Below are 14,849 nucleotides of genomic sequence, written 5' to 3'. Positions count from 1 at the left end.
TTCTTTGTGTTTGCCTCACTTCCCTCCGTCCCAGCATTCTGTTCTGTCTACTCCACCCACCTGATTTTCTGTGCTATCCATAGGCCAAGAAAGTTTCCTTTTTAAATAACCAATGAAAGTGACACATAGACAGATGACCCTCCTACATCAGCTGATGATCCTGATTGGGACTGCCCGAGAAAGAAGTTCTAGTCAGCTTTGGCAGTGGCTTTCAAAGCGAATGCCATGCCATAATGGAGTTTCGGGATGAATTGCCATTTGGCATGTCCGGGACACATTTGGCGGTCCAGAGTTCTTTCCCAGTGCTAATTCAACACAGGGAACACTAGTATATCAAATGGCACCTGGGCATCCTCAACCTTGCCACCTCTACCTGTGATTTAGTGAACTTGACCTGCCTTTCCAGCAAGGCAAAAAGGGAGACAATTCTGGATGCTCTACCATGACAGATGGTCTCTTCAGGGCGCTGGAGCCAGGAAGGCAGTCTGATTTTGAGAAGTTTGTAGCACACAGCAGAGGCCGTGCCTATCATGCATAGCCCCATGCATAGCCATCTTCCCTTGAAGACATTGCCTTCAACATTCTGCCTAGGACTAGGAATATCCCTAGAGATGCAGAGAAGGCCAGACCCAGCACAATCTCTGGTGGTGCAAAAACAGTCATAAGAGAATGGATTCTTTCTCCATTAATGTGTGGATGATGGGAGGCAGAGTTGAATGAGACACATGGGTAGCATGTCAAGTGGAGGCCAGGTCTCAGACCTTAGAATGCCTGATGCTGGAAAGGCAAGATTCCAAGGTATCAAAGCCCTGCCTACTGATTGACAATCGGCAGCAGTCTCATGCTAGCAATCAGAGCAGTCAGCGGGAAGAGCATGCTCCTGAGTGACTGAACTTTGCTTGGGCAGGCTAAAAAGGGGCCATCACTCAGGGTTGGCACTAGTCCTCGGGCCATTGATCAGGGATATCTCGAGTGGCACAAAGATCCCCCTCCACGGAATCATGCTCTCGGGCCCTGGTCAGCATCAGCAGTCCTTTTCTGGTCATCAAGTGCATGCCGAGGATGGCCCTGACAACACGTTTCTTCTTTCCCAAAGGGGCCGTTAACAAGAACAGAAGGGCTTCTGATCAAATCAGAGCAGGGCATCCATCGTGCTGAACCTTTGTGCCAACCATGTGAATACATACCTCCAAGACACTGTTTGCGGTACTGGTAAGCAATGGTACTTTTTCCAAACCCCAGGCAGAGCTCAGCTCTCTCGAGAGCTGGGTCAATGATGACAAACCAATGTCACGAAGAGAGATGATGACATAAAAATCATGCTCAATAGGATTACGCTGAGGCCCATACTAAAGGACGGGGGCAGTGGGGTTCCTGGTCTACCTGGGGCCCGCTTGGGCCAGGGTGCAGGCCAAAATCCCCATGCTGTTTCTCCCCATCGGAGACCCGCATTTGGTCCAGGGGCACGACCTTAGAAGAACACTGAGTGCTCCCTCAAATGGCACCTCATGTCAAACTTTGCTCTTGAGCCAGTCTCCTTGTCCAAAGCCCAGCTCACGTTCCCATCATCTCTTCTGCCTTTCAGTGACTGGGGATGCTGACTTGGAGCACACGTCAACACACTTTTCTTCAGGTAAGTGGAAAGATTAGCCCATAGGCTTTGATCTCTCCAGGCCCTGTTCCTTCACCTGTTCATTATCTGAAACTCTAAGAGAAGATACTCAAGTTAGAAGCCCAGGATCCAGTAGTTTTGGCCTTGATTCCTAGAATGTGAAAACCCATAGGCCTCGGTGTCCAGAATGGCATTCCAAATGGACAACCTTGGAAAATTCCAAAGGACATGGACATGAGCCACCGATCTGGGGCCTCAGAATAGGTCACAAGGAGGACTCATAATGGTGGGTCCTTCTACGGTTCCCATGACACCTAGAGAAGAACTGGAAATTTAATTCCGTGACTCTTGTTTTCATTATGGCTGATCTTAGTCTGGAGCAGAGCAGGCCTGTTTTTCGTCCTGCCCGGCTCCCGCCCGGCTAGCTTTACACCAAAAATTGCAACACACAAATTGTCTTCATTTAAACACTGCTTGGCCCATTAGATCTAGCCTCTTACCGGCTAAATCTCACATCTTGATTTACCCATTTCTATTAATGTGTATAGCAACAGGAGGTGTCCATCTTGGGCCATCTTGGGCCAGAGCTTCTTTGCGTTTGCCTCACTTCCCTCCGTCCCAGCATTCTCTTCTGTCTACTCCGCCCACCTGATTTTCTGTGCTATCCATAGGCCAAGAAAGTTTCCTTTTTAAATAACCAATGAAAGTGACACATAGACAGATGACCCTCCTATATCAGCTGATGATCCTGATTGGGACTGCCTGAAAAAGAAGTTCTAATCAGCTTTGGCAGTGGCTTTCGAAGCGAATGCCTTGCCATAATGGACTTTCGGGATGAATTGCCATTTGGCATGTCCGGGACACATTTGGCGGTCCAGAGTTCTTTCCCAGTGCTAATTCAACACAGGGAACACTAGTATATCAAATGGCACCTGGGCATCCTCAACCTTGCCTCCTCTACCTGTGATTTAGTGAACTTGACCTACCTTCCCAGCAAGGCAAAAAGGGAGACAATTCTGGATGCTCTACCAAGAAAGATGGTCTCTTCAGGGCGCTGGAGCCAGGAAGGCAGTCTGATTTTGAGAAGTTTGTAGCACACAGCAGAGGCAGTGACTATCATGCATAGACCCATGCATAGCCATCTTCCCTGGAAGACATTGCCTTCAACATTCTGCCTAGGACTAGGAATATCCCCAGAGATGCAGAGAAGGCCAGACCCAGCACAATCTCTGGTGGTGGAAAAACAGTCATAAGAGAATGGATTCTTTCTCCATTAGTGTGTGGATGATGGGAGGCAGAGTTGAATGAGACACATGGGTAGCATGTCAAGTGGAGGCCAGGTCTCAGACCTTAGAATGCCTGATGCTGGAAAGGCAAGATTCCAAGGTATCAAAGCCCTGCCTTCTGATTGACAATCGGCAGCACTCTCATGCTAGCAATCAGAGCAGTCAGCGGGAAGAGCATGCTCCTGAGTGACTGAACTTTGCTTGGGCAGGCTAAAAAGGGGCCATCACTCAGGGTTGGCACTAGTCCTCGGGCCATTGATCAGGGATATCTCGAGTGCCACAAAGATCCCCCTCCACGGAATCATGCTCTCGGGCCCTGGTCAGCATCAGCAGTCCTTTTCTGGTCATCAAGTGCATGCCGTGGATGGCCCTGACAACACGTTTCTTCTTTCCCAAAGGGGCCGTTAACAAGAACAGAAGGGCTTCTGATCAAATCAGAGCAGGGCATCCATCGTGCTGAACCTTTGTGCCAACCATGTGAATACATACCTCCAAGACACTGTTTGCGGTACTGGTAAGCAATGGTACTTTGTCCAAACCCCAGGCGGAGCTTTGCTCTCTCGAGAGCTGGGTCAATGATGACAAACCAATGTCACGAAGAGAGATGATGACATAAAAATCATGCTCAATAGGATTACGCTGAGGCCCATACTAAAGGACGGGGGCAGTGGGGTTCCTGGTCTACCTGGGGCCCGCTTGGGCCAGGGTGCAGGCCAAAATCCCCATGCTGTTTCTCCCCATCGGAGACCCGCATTTGGTCCAGGGGCACGACCTTAGAAGAACACTGAGTGCTCCCTCAAATGGCACCTCATGTCAAACTTTGCTCTTGAGCCAGTCTCCTTGTCCAAAGCCCAGCTCACGTTCCCATCATCTCTTCTGCCTTTCAGTGACTGGGATGCTGACTTGGAGCACACGTCAACACACTTTTCTTCAGGTAAGTGGAAAGATTAGCCCATAGGCTTTGATCTCTCCAGGCCCTGTTCCTTCACCTGTTCATATTTCTGAAACTCTAAGAGAAGATACTCAAGTTAGAAGCCCAGGATCCAGTAGTTTTGGCCTTGATTCCTAGAATGTGAAAACCCATAGGCCTCGGTGTCCAGAATGGCATTCCAAATGGACAACCTTGGAAAATTCCAAAGGACATGGACATGAGCCACCGATCTGGGGCCTCAGAATAGGTCACAAGGAGGACTCATAATGGTGGGTCCTTCTACGGTTCCCATGACACCTAGAGAAGAACTGGAAATTTAATTCCGTGACTCTTGTTTTCATTATGGCTGATCTTAGTCTGGAGCAGAGCAGGCCTGTTTTTCGTCCTGCCCGGCTCCCGCCCGGCTAGCTTTACACCAAAAATTGCAACACACAAATTGTCTTCATTTAAACACTGCTTGGCCCATTAGATCTAGCCTCTTACCGGCTAAATCTCACATCTTGATTTAGCCATTTCTATTAATGTGTATAGCAACAGGAGGTGTCCATCTTGGGCCATCTTGGGCCAGAGCTTCTTTGCGTTTGCCTCACTTCCCTCCGTCCCAGCATTCTCTTCTGTCTACTCCGCCCACCTGATTTTCTGTGCTATCCATAGGCCAAGAAAGTTTCCTTTTTAAATAACCAATGAAAGTGACACATAGACAGATGACCCTCCTATATCAGCTGATGATCCTGATTGGGACTGCCTGAAAAAGAAGTTCTAATCAGCTTTGGCAGTGGCTTTCGAAGCGAATGCCTTGCCATAATGGACTTTCGGGATGAATTGCCATTTGGCATGTCCGGGACACATTTGGCGGTCCAGAGTTCTTTCCCAGTGCTAATTCAACACAGGGAACATTAGTATATCAAATGGCACCTGGGCATCCTCAACCTTGCCTCCTCTACCTGTGATTTAGTGAACTTGACCTACCTTTCCAGCAAGGCAAAAAGGGAGACAATTCTGGATGCTCTACCAAGAAAGATGGTCTCTTCAGGGCGCTGGAGCCAGGAAGGCAGTCTGATTTTGAGAAGTTTGTAGCACACAGCAGAGGCCGTGCCTATCATGCATAGCCCCATGCATAGCCATCTTCCCTTGAAGACATTGCCTTCAACATTCTGCCTAGGACTAGGAATATCCCCAGAGATGCAGAGAAGGCCAGACCCAGCACAATCTCTGGTGGTGCAAAAACAGTCATAAGAGAATGGATTCTTTCTCCATTAGTGTGTGGATGATGGGAGGCAGAGTTGAATGAGACACATGGGTAGCATGTCAAGTGGAGGCCAGGTCTCAGACCTTAGAATGCCTGATGCTGGAAAGGCAAGATTCCAAGGTATCAAAGCCCTGCCTTCTGATTGACAATCGGCAGCACTCTCATGCTAGCAATCAGAGCAGTCAGCGGGAAGAGCATGCTCCTGAGTGACTGAACTTTGCTTGGGCAGGCTAAAAAGGGGCCATCACTCAGTGTTGGCACTAGTCCTCGGGCCATTGATCAGGGATATCTCGAGTGGCACAATGATCCCCCTCCACGGAATCATGCTCTCGGGCCCTGGTCAGCATCAGCAGTCCTTTTCTGGTCATCAAGTGCACGCCGAGGATGACAACACGGTGTTTCTTCTTTCCCAAGGGGGCTGTTAACAAGAACAGAAGGGCTTCTGATCAAATCAGAGCAGGGCATCCATCGTGCTGAACCTTTGTGCCAACCATGTGAATACATACCTCCAAGACACTGTTTGCGGTACTGGTAAGCAATGGTACTTTGTCCAAACCCCAGGCGGAGCTTCGCTCTCTCGAGAGCTGGGTCAATGATGACAAACCAATGTCACGAAGAGAGATGATGACATAAAAATCATGCTCAATAGGATTACGCTGAGGCCCAGACTAAAAGACGGGGGCAGTGGGGTTCCTGGTCTACCTGGGGCCCGCTTGGGCCAGGGTGCAGGCCAAAATCCCCATGCTGTTTCTCCCCATCAAAGACCCCCATTTGGTCCAGGGGCACGACCTTAGAAGAACACTGAGTGCTCCCTCAAATGGCACCTCATGTCAAACTTTGCTCTTGAGCCAGTCTCCATGTCCAAAGCCCAGCTCACGTTCCCATCATCTCTTCTGCCTTTCAGTGACTGGGGATGCTGACTTGGAGCACACGTCAACACACTTTTCTTCAGGTAAGTGGAAAGATTAGCCCATAGGCTTTGATCTCTCCAGGCCCTGTTCCTTCACCTGTTCATATTTCTGAAACTCTAAGAGAAGATACTCAAGTTAGAAGCCCAGGATCCAGTAGTTTTGGCCTTGATTCCTAGAATGTGAAAACCCATAGGCCTCGGTGTCCAGAATGGCATTCCAAATGGACAACCTTGGAAAATTCCAAAGGACAAGGACATGAGCCACCCATCTGGGGCCTCAGAATAGGTCACAAGGAGGAGTCATAATGGTGGGTCCTTCTACGGTTCCCATGACACCTAGAGAAGAACTGGAAATTTCATTCTGTGACTCTTGTTTTCATTATGGCCGATCTTAGTCTGGAGCAGAGCAGGCCTGTTTTTCGTCCTACCCGGCTCCCGCCCGGCTCCCGCCCGGCTAGCTTTACACCCAAAATTACAAAACACAAATTGTCTTCATTTAAACACTGCTTGGCCCATTAGATCTAGCCTCTTACCGGCTAAATCTCACATCTTGATTTACCCATTTCTATTAATGTGTATAGCAACAGGAGGTGTCCATCTTGGGCCATCTTGGGCCAGAGCTTCTTTGCGTTTGCCTCACTTCCCTCCGTCCCAGCATTCTGTTCTGTCTACTCCGCCCACCTGATTTTCTGTGCTATACATAGGCCATGAAAGTTTCCTTTTTAAATAACCAATGAAAGTGACACATACACAGATGACCCTCCTACTCAGCTGATGATCCTGATTGGGACTGCCTGAGAAAGAAGTTCTAGTCAGCTTTGGCAGTGGCTTTCGAAGCGAATGCCTTGCCATAATGGACTTTCGGGATGAATTGCCATTTGGCATGTCCGAGACACATTTGGCGGTCCAGAGTTCTTTCCCAGTGCTAATTCAACACAGGGAACACTAGTATATCAAATGGCACCTGGGCATCCTCAACCTTGCCCCCTACCTGTGATTTAGTGAACTTGACCTACCTTTCCAGCAAGGCACAAAGGGAGACAATTCTGGATGCTCTACCATGACAGATGGTCTCTTCAGGGCGCTGGAGCCAGGAAGGCAGTCTGATTTTGAGAAGTTTGTAGCACACAGCAGAGGCCGTGCCTATCATGCATAGCCCCATGCATAGCCATCTTCCCTGGAAGACATTGCCTTCAACATTCTGCCAAGGAATAGGAATATCCCCAGAGATGCAGAGAAGGCCAGACCCGGCACAATCTCTGGTGGTGCAAAAACAGTCATAAGAGAATGGATTCTTTCTCCATTAGTGTGTGGATGATGGGAGGCAGAGATGAATGAGACACATGGGTAGCATATCAAGTGGAGGCCAGGTCTCAGAACTTTGAATGCCTGATGCTGGAAAGGCAAGATTCCAAGGTATCAAAGCCCTTCCTACTGATTGACAATCGGCAGCAGTCTCATGCTAGCAATCAGAGCAGTCAGCGGGAAGAGCATGCTCCTGAGTGACTGAACTTTGCTTGGGCAGGCTAAAAAGGGGCCATCACTCAGGGTTGGCACTAGTCCTCGGGCCATTGATCAGTGATATCTCACGTGGCACAATGATCCCCCTCCACGGCATCATGCTCTCGGGCCCTGGTCAGCATCAGCAGTCCTTTTCTGGTCATCAAGTGCATGCCGAGGATGGCCCTGACAACACGTTTCTTCTTTCCCAAAGGGGCCGTTAACAAGAACAGAAGGGCTTCTGATCAAATCAGAGCAGGGCATCCATCGTGCTGAACCTTTGTGCCAACCATGTGAATACATACCTCCAAGACACTGTTTGCGGCACTGGTAAGCAATGGTACTTTGTCCAAACCCCAGGCGGAGCTTTGCTCTCTCGAGAGCTGGGTCAATGATGACAAACCAATGTCACGAAGAGAGATGATGACATAAAAATCATGCTCAATAGGATTACGCTGAGGCCCAGACTAAAAGACGGGGGCAGTGGGGTTCCTGGTCTACCTGGGGCCCGCTTGGGCCAGGGTGCAGGCCAAAATCCCCATGCTGTTTCTCCCCATCAAAGACCCCCATTTGGTCCAGGGGCACGACCTTAGAAGAACACTGAGTGCTCCCTCAAATGGCACCTCATGTCAAACTTTGCTCTTGAGCCAGTCTCCATGTCCAAAGCCCAGCTCACGTTCCCATCATCTCTTCTGCCTTTCAGTGACTGGGGATGCTGACTTGGAGCACACGTCAACACACTTTTCTTCAGGTAAGTGGAAAGATTAGCCCATAGGCTTTGATCTCTCCAGGCCCTGTTCCTTCACCTGTTCATATTTCTGAAACTCTAAGAGAAGATACTCAAGTTAGAAGCCCAGGATCCAGTAGTTTTGGCCTTGATTCCTAGAATGTGAAAACCCATAGGCCTCGGTGTCCAGAATGGCATTCCAAATGGACAACCTTGGAAAATTCCAAAGGACAAGGACATGAGCCACCCATCTGGGGCCTCAGAATAGGTCACAAGGAGGAGTCATAATGGTGGGTCCTTCTACGGTTCCCATGACACCTAGAGAAGAACTGGAAATTTCATTCTGTGACTCTTGTTTTCATTATGGCCGATCTTAGTCTGGAGCAGAGCAGGCCTGTTTTTTGTCCTGCCCGGCTCCCGCCCGGCTAGCTTTACACCCAAAATTACAAAACACAAATTGTCTTCATTTAAACACTGCTTGGCCCATTAGATCTAGCCTCTTACCGGCTAAATCTCACATCTTGATTTACCCATTTCTATTAATGTGTATAGCAACAGGAGGTGTCCATCTTGGGCCATCTTGGGCCAGAGCTTCTTTGCGTTTGCCTCACTTCCCTCCATCCCAGCATTCTGTTCTGTCTACTCCACCCACCTGATTTTCTGTGCTATACATAGGCCATGAAAGTTTCCTTTTTAAATAACCAATGAAAGTGACACATAAACAGATGACCCTCCTACATCAGCTGATGATCCTGATTGGGACTGCCTGAGAAAGAAGTTCTAGTCAGCTTTGGCAGTGGCTTTCGAAGCGAATGCCTTGCCATAATGGACTTTCGGGATGAATTGCCATTTGGCATGTCCGAGACACATTTGGCGGTCCAGAGTTCTTTCCCAGTGCTAATTCAACACAGGGAACACTAGTATATCAAATGGCACCTGGGCATCCTCAACCTTGCCCCCTACCTGTGATTTAGTGAACTTGACCTACCTTTCCAGCAAGGCACAAAGGGAGACAATTCTGGATGCTCTACCATGACAGATGGTCTCTTCAGGGCGCTGGAGCCAGGAAGGCAGTCTGATTTTGAGAAGTTTGTAGCACACAGCAGAGGCCGTGCCTATCATGCATAGCCCCATGCATAGCCATCTTCCCTGGAAGACATTGCCTTCAACATTCTGCCAAGGAATAGGAATATCCCCAGAGATGCAGAGAAGGCCAGACCCGGCACAATCTCTGGTGGTGCAAAAACAGTCATAAGAGAATGGATTCTTTCTCCATTAGTGTGTGGATGATGGGAGGCAGAGATGAATGAGACACATGGGTAGCATATCAAGTGGAGGCCAGGTCTCAGAACTTTGAATGCCTGATGCTGGAAAGGCAAGATTCCAAGGTATCAAAGCCCTTCCTACTGATTGACAATCGGCAGCAGTCTCATGCTAGCAATCAGAGCAGTCAGCGGGAAGAGCATGCTCCTGAGTGACTGAACTTTGCTTGGGCAGGCTAAAAAGGGGCCATCACTCAGGGTTGGCACTAGTCCTCGGGCCATTGATCAGTGATATCTCACGTGGCACAATGATCCCCCTCCACGGCATCATGCTCTCGGGCCCTGGTCAGCATCAGCAGTCCTTTTCTGGTCATCAAGTGCATGCCGAGGATGGCCCTGACAACACGTTTCTTCTTTCCCAAAGGGGCCGTTAACAAGAACAGAAGGGCTTCTGATCAAATCAGAGCAGGGCATCCATCGTGCTGAACCTTTGTGCCAACCATGTGAATACATACCTCCAAGACACTGTTTGCGGCACTGGTAAGCAATGGTACTTTGTCCAAACCCCAGGCGGAGCTTCGCTCTCTCGAGAGCTGGGTCAATGATGACAAACCAATGTCACGAAGAGAGATGATGACATAAAAATCATGCTCAATAGGATTACGCTGAGGCCCAGACTAAAAGACGGGGGCAGTGGGGTTCCTGGTCTACCTGGGGCCCGCTTGGGCCAGGGTGCAGGCCAAAATCCCCATGCTGTTTCTCCCCATCAAAGACCCCCATTTGGTCCAGGGGCACGACCTTAGAAGAACACTGAGTGCTCCCTCAAATGGCACCTCATGTCAAACTTTGCTCTTGAGCCAGTCTCCATGTCCAAAGCCCAGCTCACGTTCCCATCATCTCTTCTGCCTTTCAGTGACTGGGGATGCTGACTTGGAGCACACGTCAACACACTTTTCTTCAGGTAAGTGGAAAGATTAGCCCATAGGCTTTGATCTCTCCAGGCCCTGTTCCTTCACCTGTTCATATTTCTGAAACTCTAAGAGAAGATACTCAAGTTAGAAGCCCAGGATCCAGTAGTTTTGGCCTTGATTCCTAGAATGTGAAAACCCATAGGCCTCGGTGTCCAGAATGGCATTCCAAATGGACAACCTTGGAAAATTCCAAAGGACAAGGACATGAGCCACCCATCTGGGGCCTCAGAATAGGTCACAAGGAGGAGTCATAATGGTGGGTCCTTCTACGGTTCCCATGACACCTAGAGAAGAACTGGAAATTTCATTCTGTGACTCTTGTTTTCATTATGGCCGATCTTAGTCTGGAGCAGAGCAGGCCTGTTTTTCGTCCTACCCGGCTCCCGCCCGGCTCCCGCCCGGCTAGCTTTACACCCAAAATTACAAAACACAAATTGTCTTCATTTAAACACTGCTTGGCCCATTAGATCTAGCCTCTTACCGGCTAAATCTCACATCTTGATTTACCCATTTCTATTAATGTGTATAGCAACAGGAGGTGTCCATCTTGGGCCATCTTGGGCCAGAGCTTCTTTGCGTTTGCCTCACTTCCCTCCGTCCCAGCATTCTGTTCTGTCTACTCCGCCCACCTGATTTTCTGTGCTATACATAGGCCATGAAAGTTTCCTTTTTAAATAACCAATGAAAGTGACACATACACAGATGACCCTCCTACTCAGCTGATGATCCTGATTGGGACTGCCTGAGAAAGAAGTTCTAGTCAGCTTTGGCAGTGGCTTTCGAAGCGAATGCCTTGCCATAATGGACTTTCGGGATGAATTGCCATTTGGCATGTCCGAGACACATTTGGCGGTCCAGAGTTCTTTCCCAGTGCTAATTCAACACAGGGAACACTAGTATATCAAATGGCACCTGGGCATCCTCAACCTTGCCCCCTACCTGTGATTTAGTGAACTTGACCTACCTTTCCAGCAAGGCACAAAGGGAGACAATTCTGGATGCTCTACCATGACAGATGGTCTCTTCAGGGCGCTGGAGCCAGGAAGGCAGTCTGATTTTGAGAAGTTTGTAGCACACAGCAGAGGCCGTGCCTATCATGCATAGCCCCATGCATAGCCATCTTCCCTGGAAGACATTGCCTTCAACATTCTGCCAAGGAATAGGAATATCCCCAGAGATGCAGAGAAGGCCAGACCCGGCACAATCTCTGGTGGTGCAAAAACAGTCATAAGAGAATGGATTCTTTCTCCATTAGTGTGTGGATGATGGGAGGCAGAGATGAATGAGACACATGGGTAGCATATCAAGTGGAGGCCAGGTCTCAGAACTTTGAATGCCTGATGCTGGAAAGGCAAGATTCCAAGGTATCAAAGCCCTTCCTACTGATTGACAATCGGCAGCAGTCTCATGCTAGCAATCAGAGCAGTCAGCGGGAAGAGCATGCTCCTGAGTGACTGAACTTTGCTTGGGCAGGCTAAAAAGGGGCCATCACTCAGGGTTGGCACTAGTCCTCGGGCCATTGATCAGTGATATCTCACGTGGCACAATGATCCCCCTCCACGGCATCATGCTCTCGGGCCCTGGTCAGCATCAGCAGTCCTTTTCTGGTCATCAAGTGCATGCCGAGGATGGCCCTGACAACACGTTTCTTCTTTCCCAAAGGGGCCGTTAACAAGAACAGAAGGGCTTCTGATCAAATCAGAGCAGGGCATCCATCGTGCTGAACCTTTGTGCCAACCATGTGAATACATACCTCCAAGACACTGTTTGCGGCACTGGTAAGCAATGGTACTTTGTCCAAACCCCAGGCGGAGCTTCGCTCTCTCGAGAGCTGGGTCAATGATGACAAACCAATGTCACGAAGAGAGATGATGACATAAAAATCATGCTCAATAGGATTACGCTGAGGCCCAGACTAAAAGACGGGGGCAGTGGGGTTCCTGGTCTACCTGGGGCCCGCTTGGGCCAGGGTGCAGGCCAAAATCCCCATGCTGTTTCTCCCCATCAAAGACCCCCATTTGGTCCAGGGGCACGACCTTAGAAGAACACTGAGTGCTCCCTCAAATGGCACCTCATGTCAAACTTTGCTCTTGAGCCAGTCTCCATGTCCAAAGCCCAGCTCACGTTCCCATCATCTCTTCTGCCTTTCAGTGACTGGGGATGCTGACTTGGAGCACACGTCAACACACTTTTCTTCAGGTAAGTGGAAAGATTAGCCCATAGGCTTTGATCTCTCCAGGCCCTGTTCCTTCACCTGTTCATATTTCTGAAACTCTAAGAGAAGATACTCAAGTTAGAAGCCCAGGATCCAGTAGTTTTGGCCTTGATTCCTAGAATGTGAAAACCCATAGGCCTCGGTGTCCAGAATGGCATTCCAAATGGACAACCTTGGAAAATTCCAAAGGACAAGGACATGAGCCACCCATCTGGGGCCTCAGAATAGGTCACAAGGAGGAGTCATAATGGTGGGTCCTTCTACGGTTCCCATGACACCTAGAGAAGAACTGGAAATTTCATTCTGTGACTCTTGTTTTCATTATGGCCGATCTTAGTCTGGAGCAGAGCAGGCCTGTTTTTTGTCCTGCCCGGCTCCCGCCCGGCTAGCTTTACACCCAAAATTACAAAACACAAATTGTCTTCATTTAAACACTGCTTGGCCCATTAGATCTAGCCTCTTACCGGCTAAATCTCACATCTTGATTTACCCATTTCTATTAATGTGTATAGCAACAGGAGGTGTCCATCTTGGGCCATCTTGGGCCAGAGCTTCTTTGCGTTTGCCTCACTTCCCTCCATCCCAGCATTCTGTTCTGTCTACTCCACCCACCTGATTTTCTGTGCTATACATAGGCCATGAAAGTTTCCTTTTTAAATAACCAATGAAAGTGACACATAAACAGATGACCCTCCTACATCAGCTGATGATCCTGATTGGGACTGCCTGAGAAAGAAGTTCTAGTCAGCTTTGGCAGTGGCTTTCGAAGCGAATGCCTTGCCATAATGGACTTTCGGGATGAATTGCCATTTGGCATGTCCGAGACACATTTGGCGGTCCAGAGTTCTTTCCCAGTGCTAATTCAACACAGGGAACACTAGTATATCAAATGGCACCTGGGCATCCTCAACCTTGCCCCCTACCTGTGATTTAGTGAACTTGACCTACCTTTCCAGCAAGGCACAAAGGGAGACAATTCTGGATGCTCTACCATGACAGATGGTCTCTTCAGGGCGCTGGAGCCAGGAAGGCAGTCTGATTTTGAGAAGTTTGTAGCACACAGCAGAGGCCGTGCCTATCATGCATAGCCCCATGCATAGCCATCTTCCCTGGAAGACATTGCCTTCAACATTCTGCCAAGGAATAGGAATATCCCCAGAGATGCAGAGAAGGCCAGACCCGGCACAATCTCTGGTGGTGCAAAAACAGTCATAAGAGAATGGATTCTTTCTCCATTAGTGTGTGGATGATGGGAGGCAGAGATGAATGAGACACATGGGTAGCATATCAAGTGGAGGCCAGGTCTCAGAACTTTGAATGCCTGATGCTGGAAAGGCAAGATTCCAAGGTATCAAAGCCCTTCCTACTGATTGACAATCGGCAGCAGTCTCATGCTAGCAATCAGAGCAGTCAGCGGGAAGAGCATGCTCCTGAGTGACTGAACTTTGCTTGGGCAGGCTAAAAAGGGGCCATCACTCAGGGTTGGCACTAGTCCTCGGGCCATTGATCAGTGATATCTCACGTGGCACAATGATCCCCCTCCACGGCATCATGCTCTCGGGCCCTGGTCAGCATCAGCAGTCCTTTTCTGGTCATCAAGTGCATGCCGAGGATGGCCCTGACAACACGTTTCTTCTTTCCCAAAGGGGCCGTTAACAAGAACAGAAGGGCTTCTGATCAAATCAGAGCAGGGCATCCATCGTGCTGAACCTTTGTGCCAACCATGTGAATACATACCTCCAAGACACTGTTTGCGGCACTGGTAAGCAATGGTACTTTGTCCAAACCCCAGGCGGAGCTTTGCTCTCTCGAGAGCTGGGTCAATGATGACAAACCAATGTCACGAAGAGAGATGATGACATAAAAATCATGCTCAATAGGATTACGCTGAGGCCCAGACTAAAAGACGGGGGCAGTGGGGTTCCTGGTCTACCTGGGGCCCGCTTGGGCCAGGGTGCAGGCCAAAATCCCCATGCTGTTTCTCCCCATCAAAGACCCCCATTTGGTCCAGGGGCACGACCTTAGAAGAACACTGAGTGCTCCCTCAAATGGCACCTCATGTCAAACTTTGCTCTTGAGCCAGTCTCCATGTCCAAAGCCCAGCTCACGTTCCCATCATCTCTTCTGCCTTTCAGTGACTGGGGATGCTGACTTGGAGCACACGTCAACACACTTTTCTTCAGGTA

The 14,849-nt window shown here is 49.2% G+C and overlaps 1 long non-coding RNA gene and 7 other non-coding genes across 15 annotated transcripts in view; all 8 read left to right on the top strand.

The window, feature by feature from the left end:
- Positions 1 to 1,267: 1,267 nt before the first annotated feature.
- Positions 1,268 to 1,346, top strand: LOC121453861. The gene has a single exon (XR_005975091.1). It is a non-coding gene; the product is annotated as a small nucleolar RNA SNORD115 (small nucleolar RNA).
- A 2,121-nt stretch (positions 1,347 to 3,467) lies between these two features.
- Positions 3,468 to 3,546, top strand: LOC121453860. Its single transcript, XR_005975090.1, has one exon. It is a non-coding gene; the product is annotated as a small nucleolar RNA SNORD115 (small nucleolar RNA).
- Positions 3,547 to 5,664: 2,118 nt separating this feature from the next.
- LOC121453854 lies at positions 5,665 to 5,743 on the top strand. Its single transcript, XR_005975089.1, has one exon. It is a non-coding gene; the product is annotated as a small nucleolar RNA SNORD115 (small nucleolar RNA).
- A 234-nt stretch (positions 5,744 to 5,977) lies between these two features.
- Positions 5,978 to 14,849, top strand: part of LOC121453397 — a 140,342-nt gene continuing 131,470 nt past the window's right edge. For all 8 annotated transcript variants that reach the window (XR_005975006.1, XR_005975002.1, XR_005975003.1 and 5 more), the window contains exons 1-9: positions 5,978 to 6,030; positions 7,703 to 7,818; positions 8,192 to 8,239; positions 9,902 to 10,017; positions 10,391 to 10,438; positions 12,111 to 12,226; positions 12,600 to 12,647; positions 14,310 to 14,425; positions 14,799 to 14,846. This is a non-coding gene — a long non-coding RNA (uncharacterized LOC121453397). The remainder of the gene's footprint in view (positions 6,031 to 7,702; positions 7,819 to 8,191; positions 8,240 to 9,901; positions 10,018 to 10,390; positions 10,439 to 12,110; positions 12,227 to 12,599; positions 12,648 to 14,309; positions 14,426 to 14,798; positions 14,847 to 14,849) is intronic.
- LOC121453849 lies at positions 7,874 to 7,952 on the top strand. The gene has a single exon (XR_005975088.1). It is a non-coding gene; the product is annotated as a small nucleolar RNA SNORD115 (small nucleolar RNA).
- Positions 10,073 to 10,151, top strand: LOC121453845. The gene has a single exon (XR_005975087.1). It is a non-coding gene; the product is annotated as a small nucleolar RNA SNORD115 (small nucleolar RNA).
- On the top strand, positions 12,282 to 12,360 carry LOC121453839. The gene has a single exon (XR_005975086.1). It is a non-coding gene; the product is annotated as a small nucleolar RNA SNORD115 (small nucleolar RNA).
- On the top strand, positions 14,481 to 14,559 carry LOC121453836. The gene has a single exon (XR_005975085.1). It is a non-coding gene; the product is annotated as a small nucleolar RNA SNORD115 (small nucleolar RNA).

This window comes from Microtus oregoni, unplaced genomic scaffold (assembly GCF_018167655.1).
Source record: "Microtus oregoni isolate MIOR12 unplaced genomic scaffold, Mior012 000000F_ref0000247, whole genome shotgun sequence".
Classification (NCBI taxonomy): domain Eukaryota; kingdom Metazoa; phylum Chordata; class Mammalia; order Rodentia; family Cricetidae; genus Microtus; species Microtus oregoni.
The sequence above is the reverse complement of the archived record's forward strand: the minus strand, read 5'-3'. Positions and strand labels throughout refer to the sequence as shown.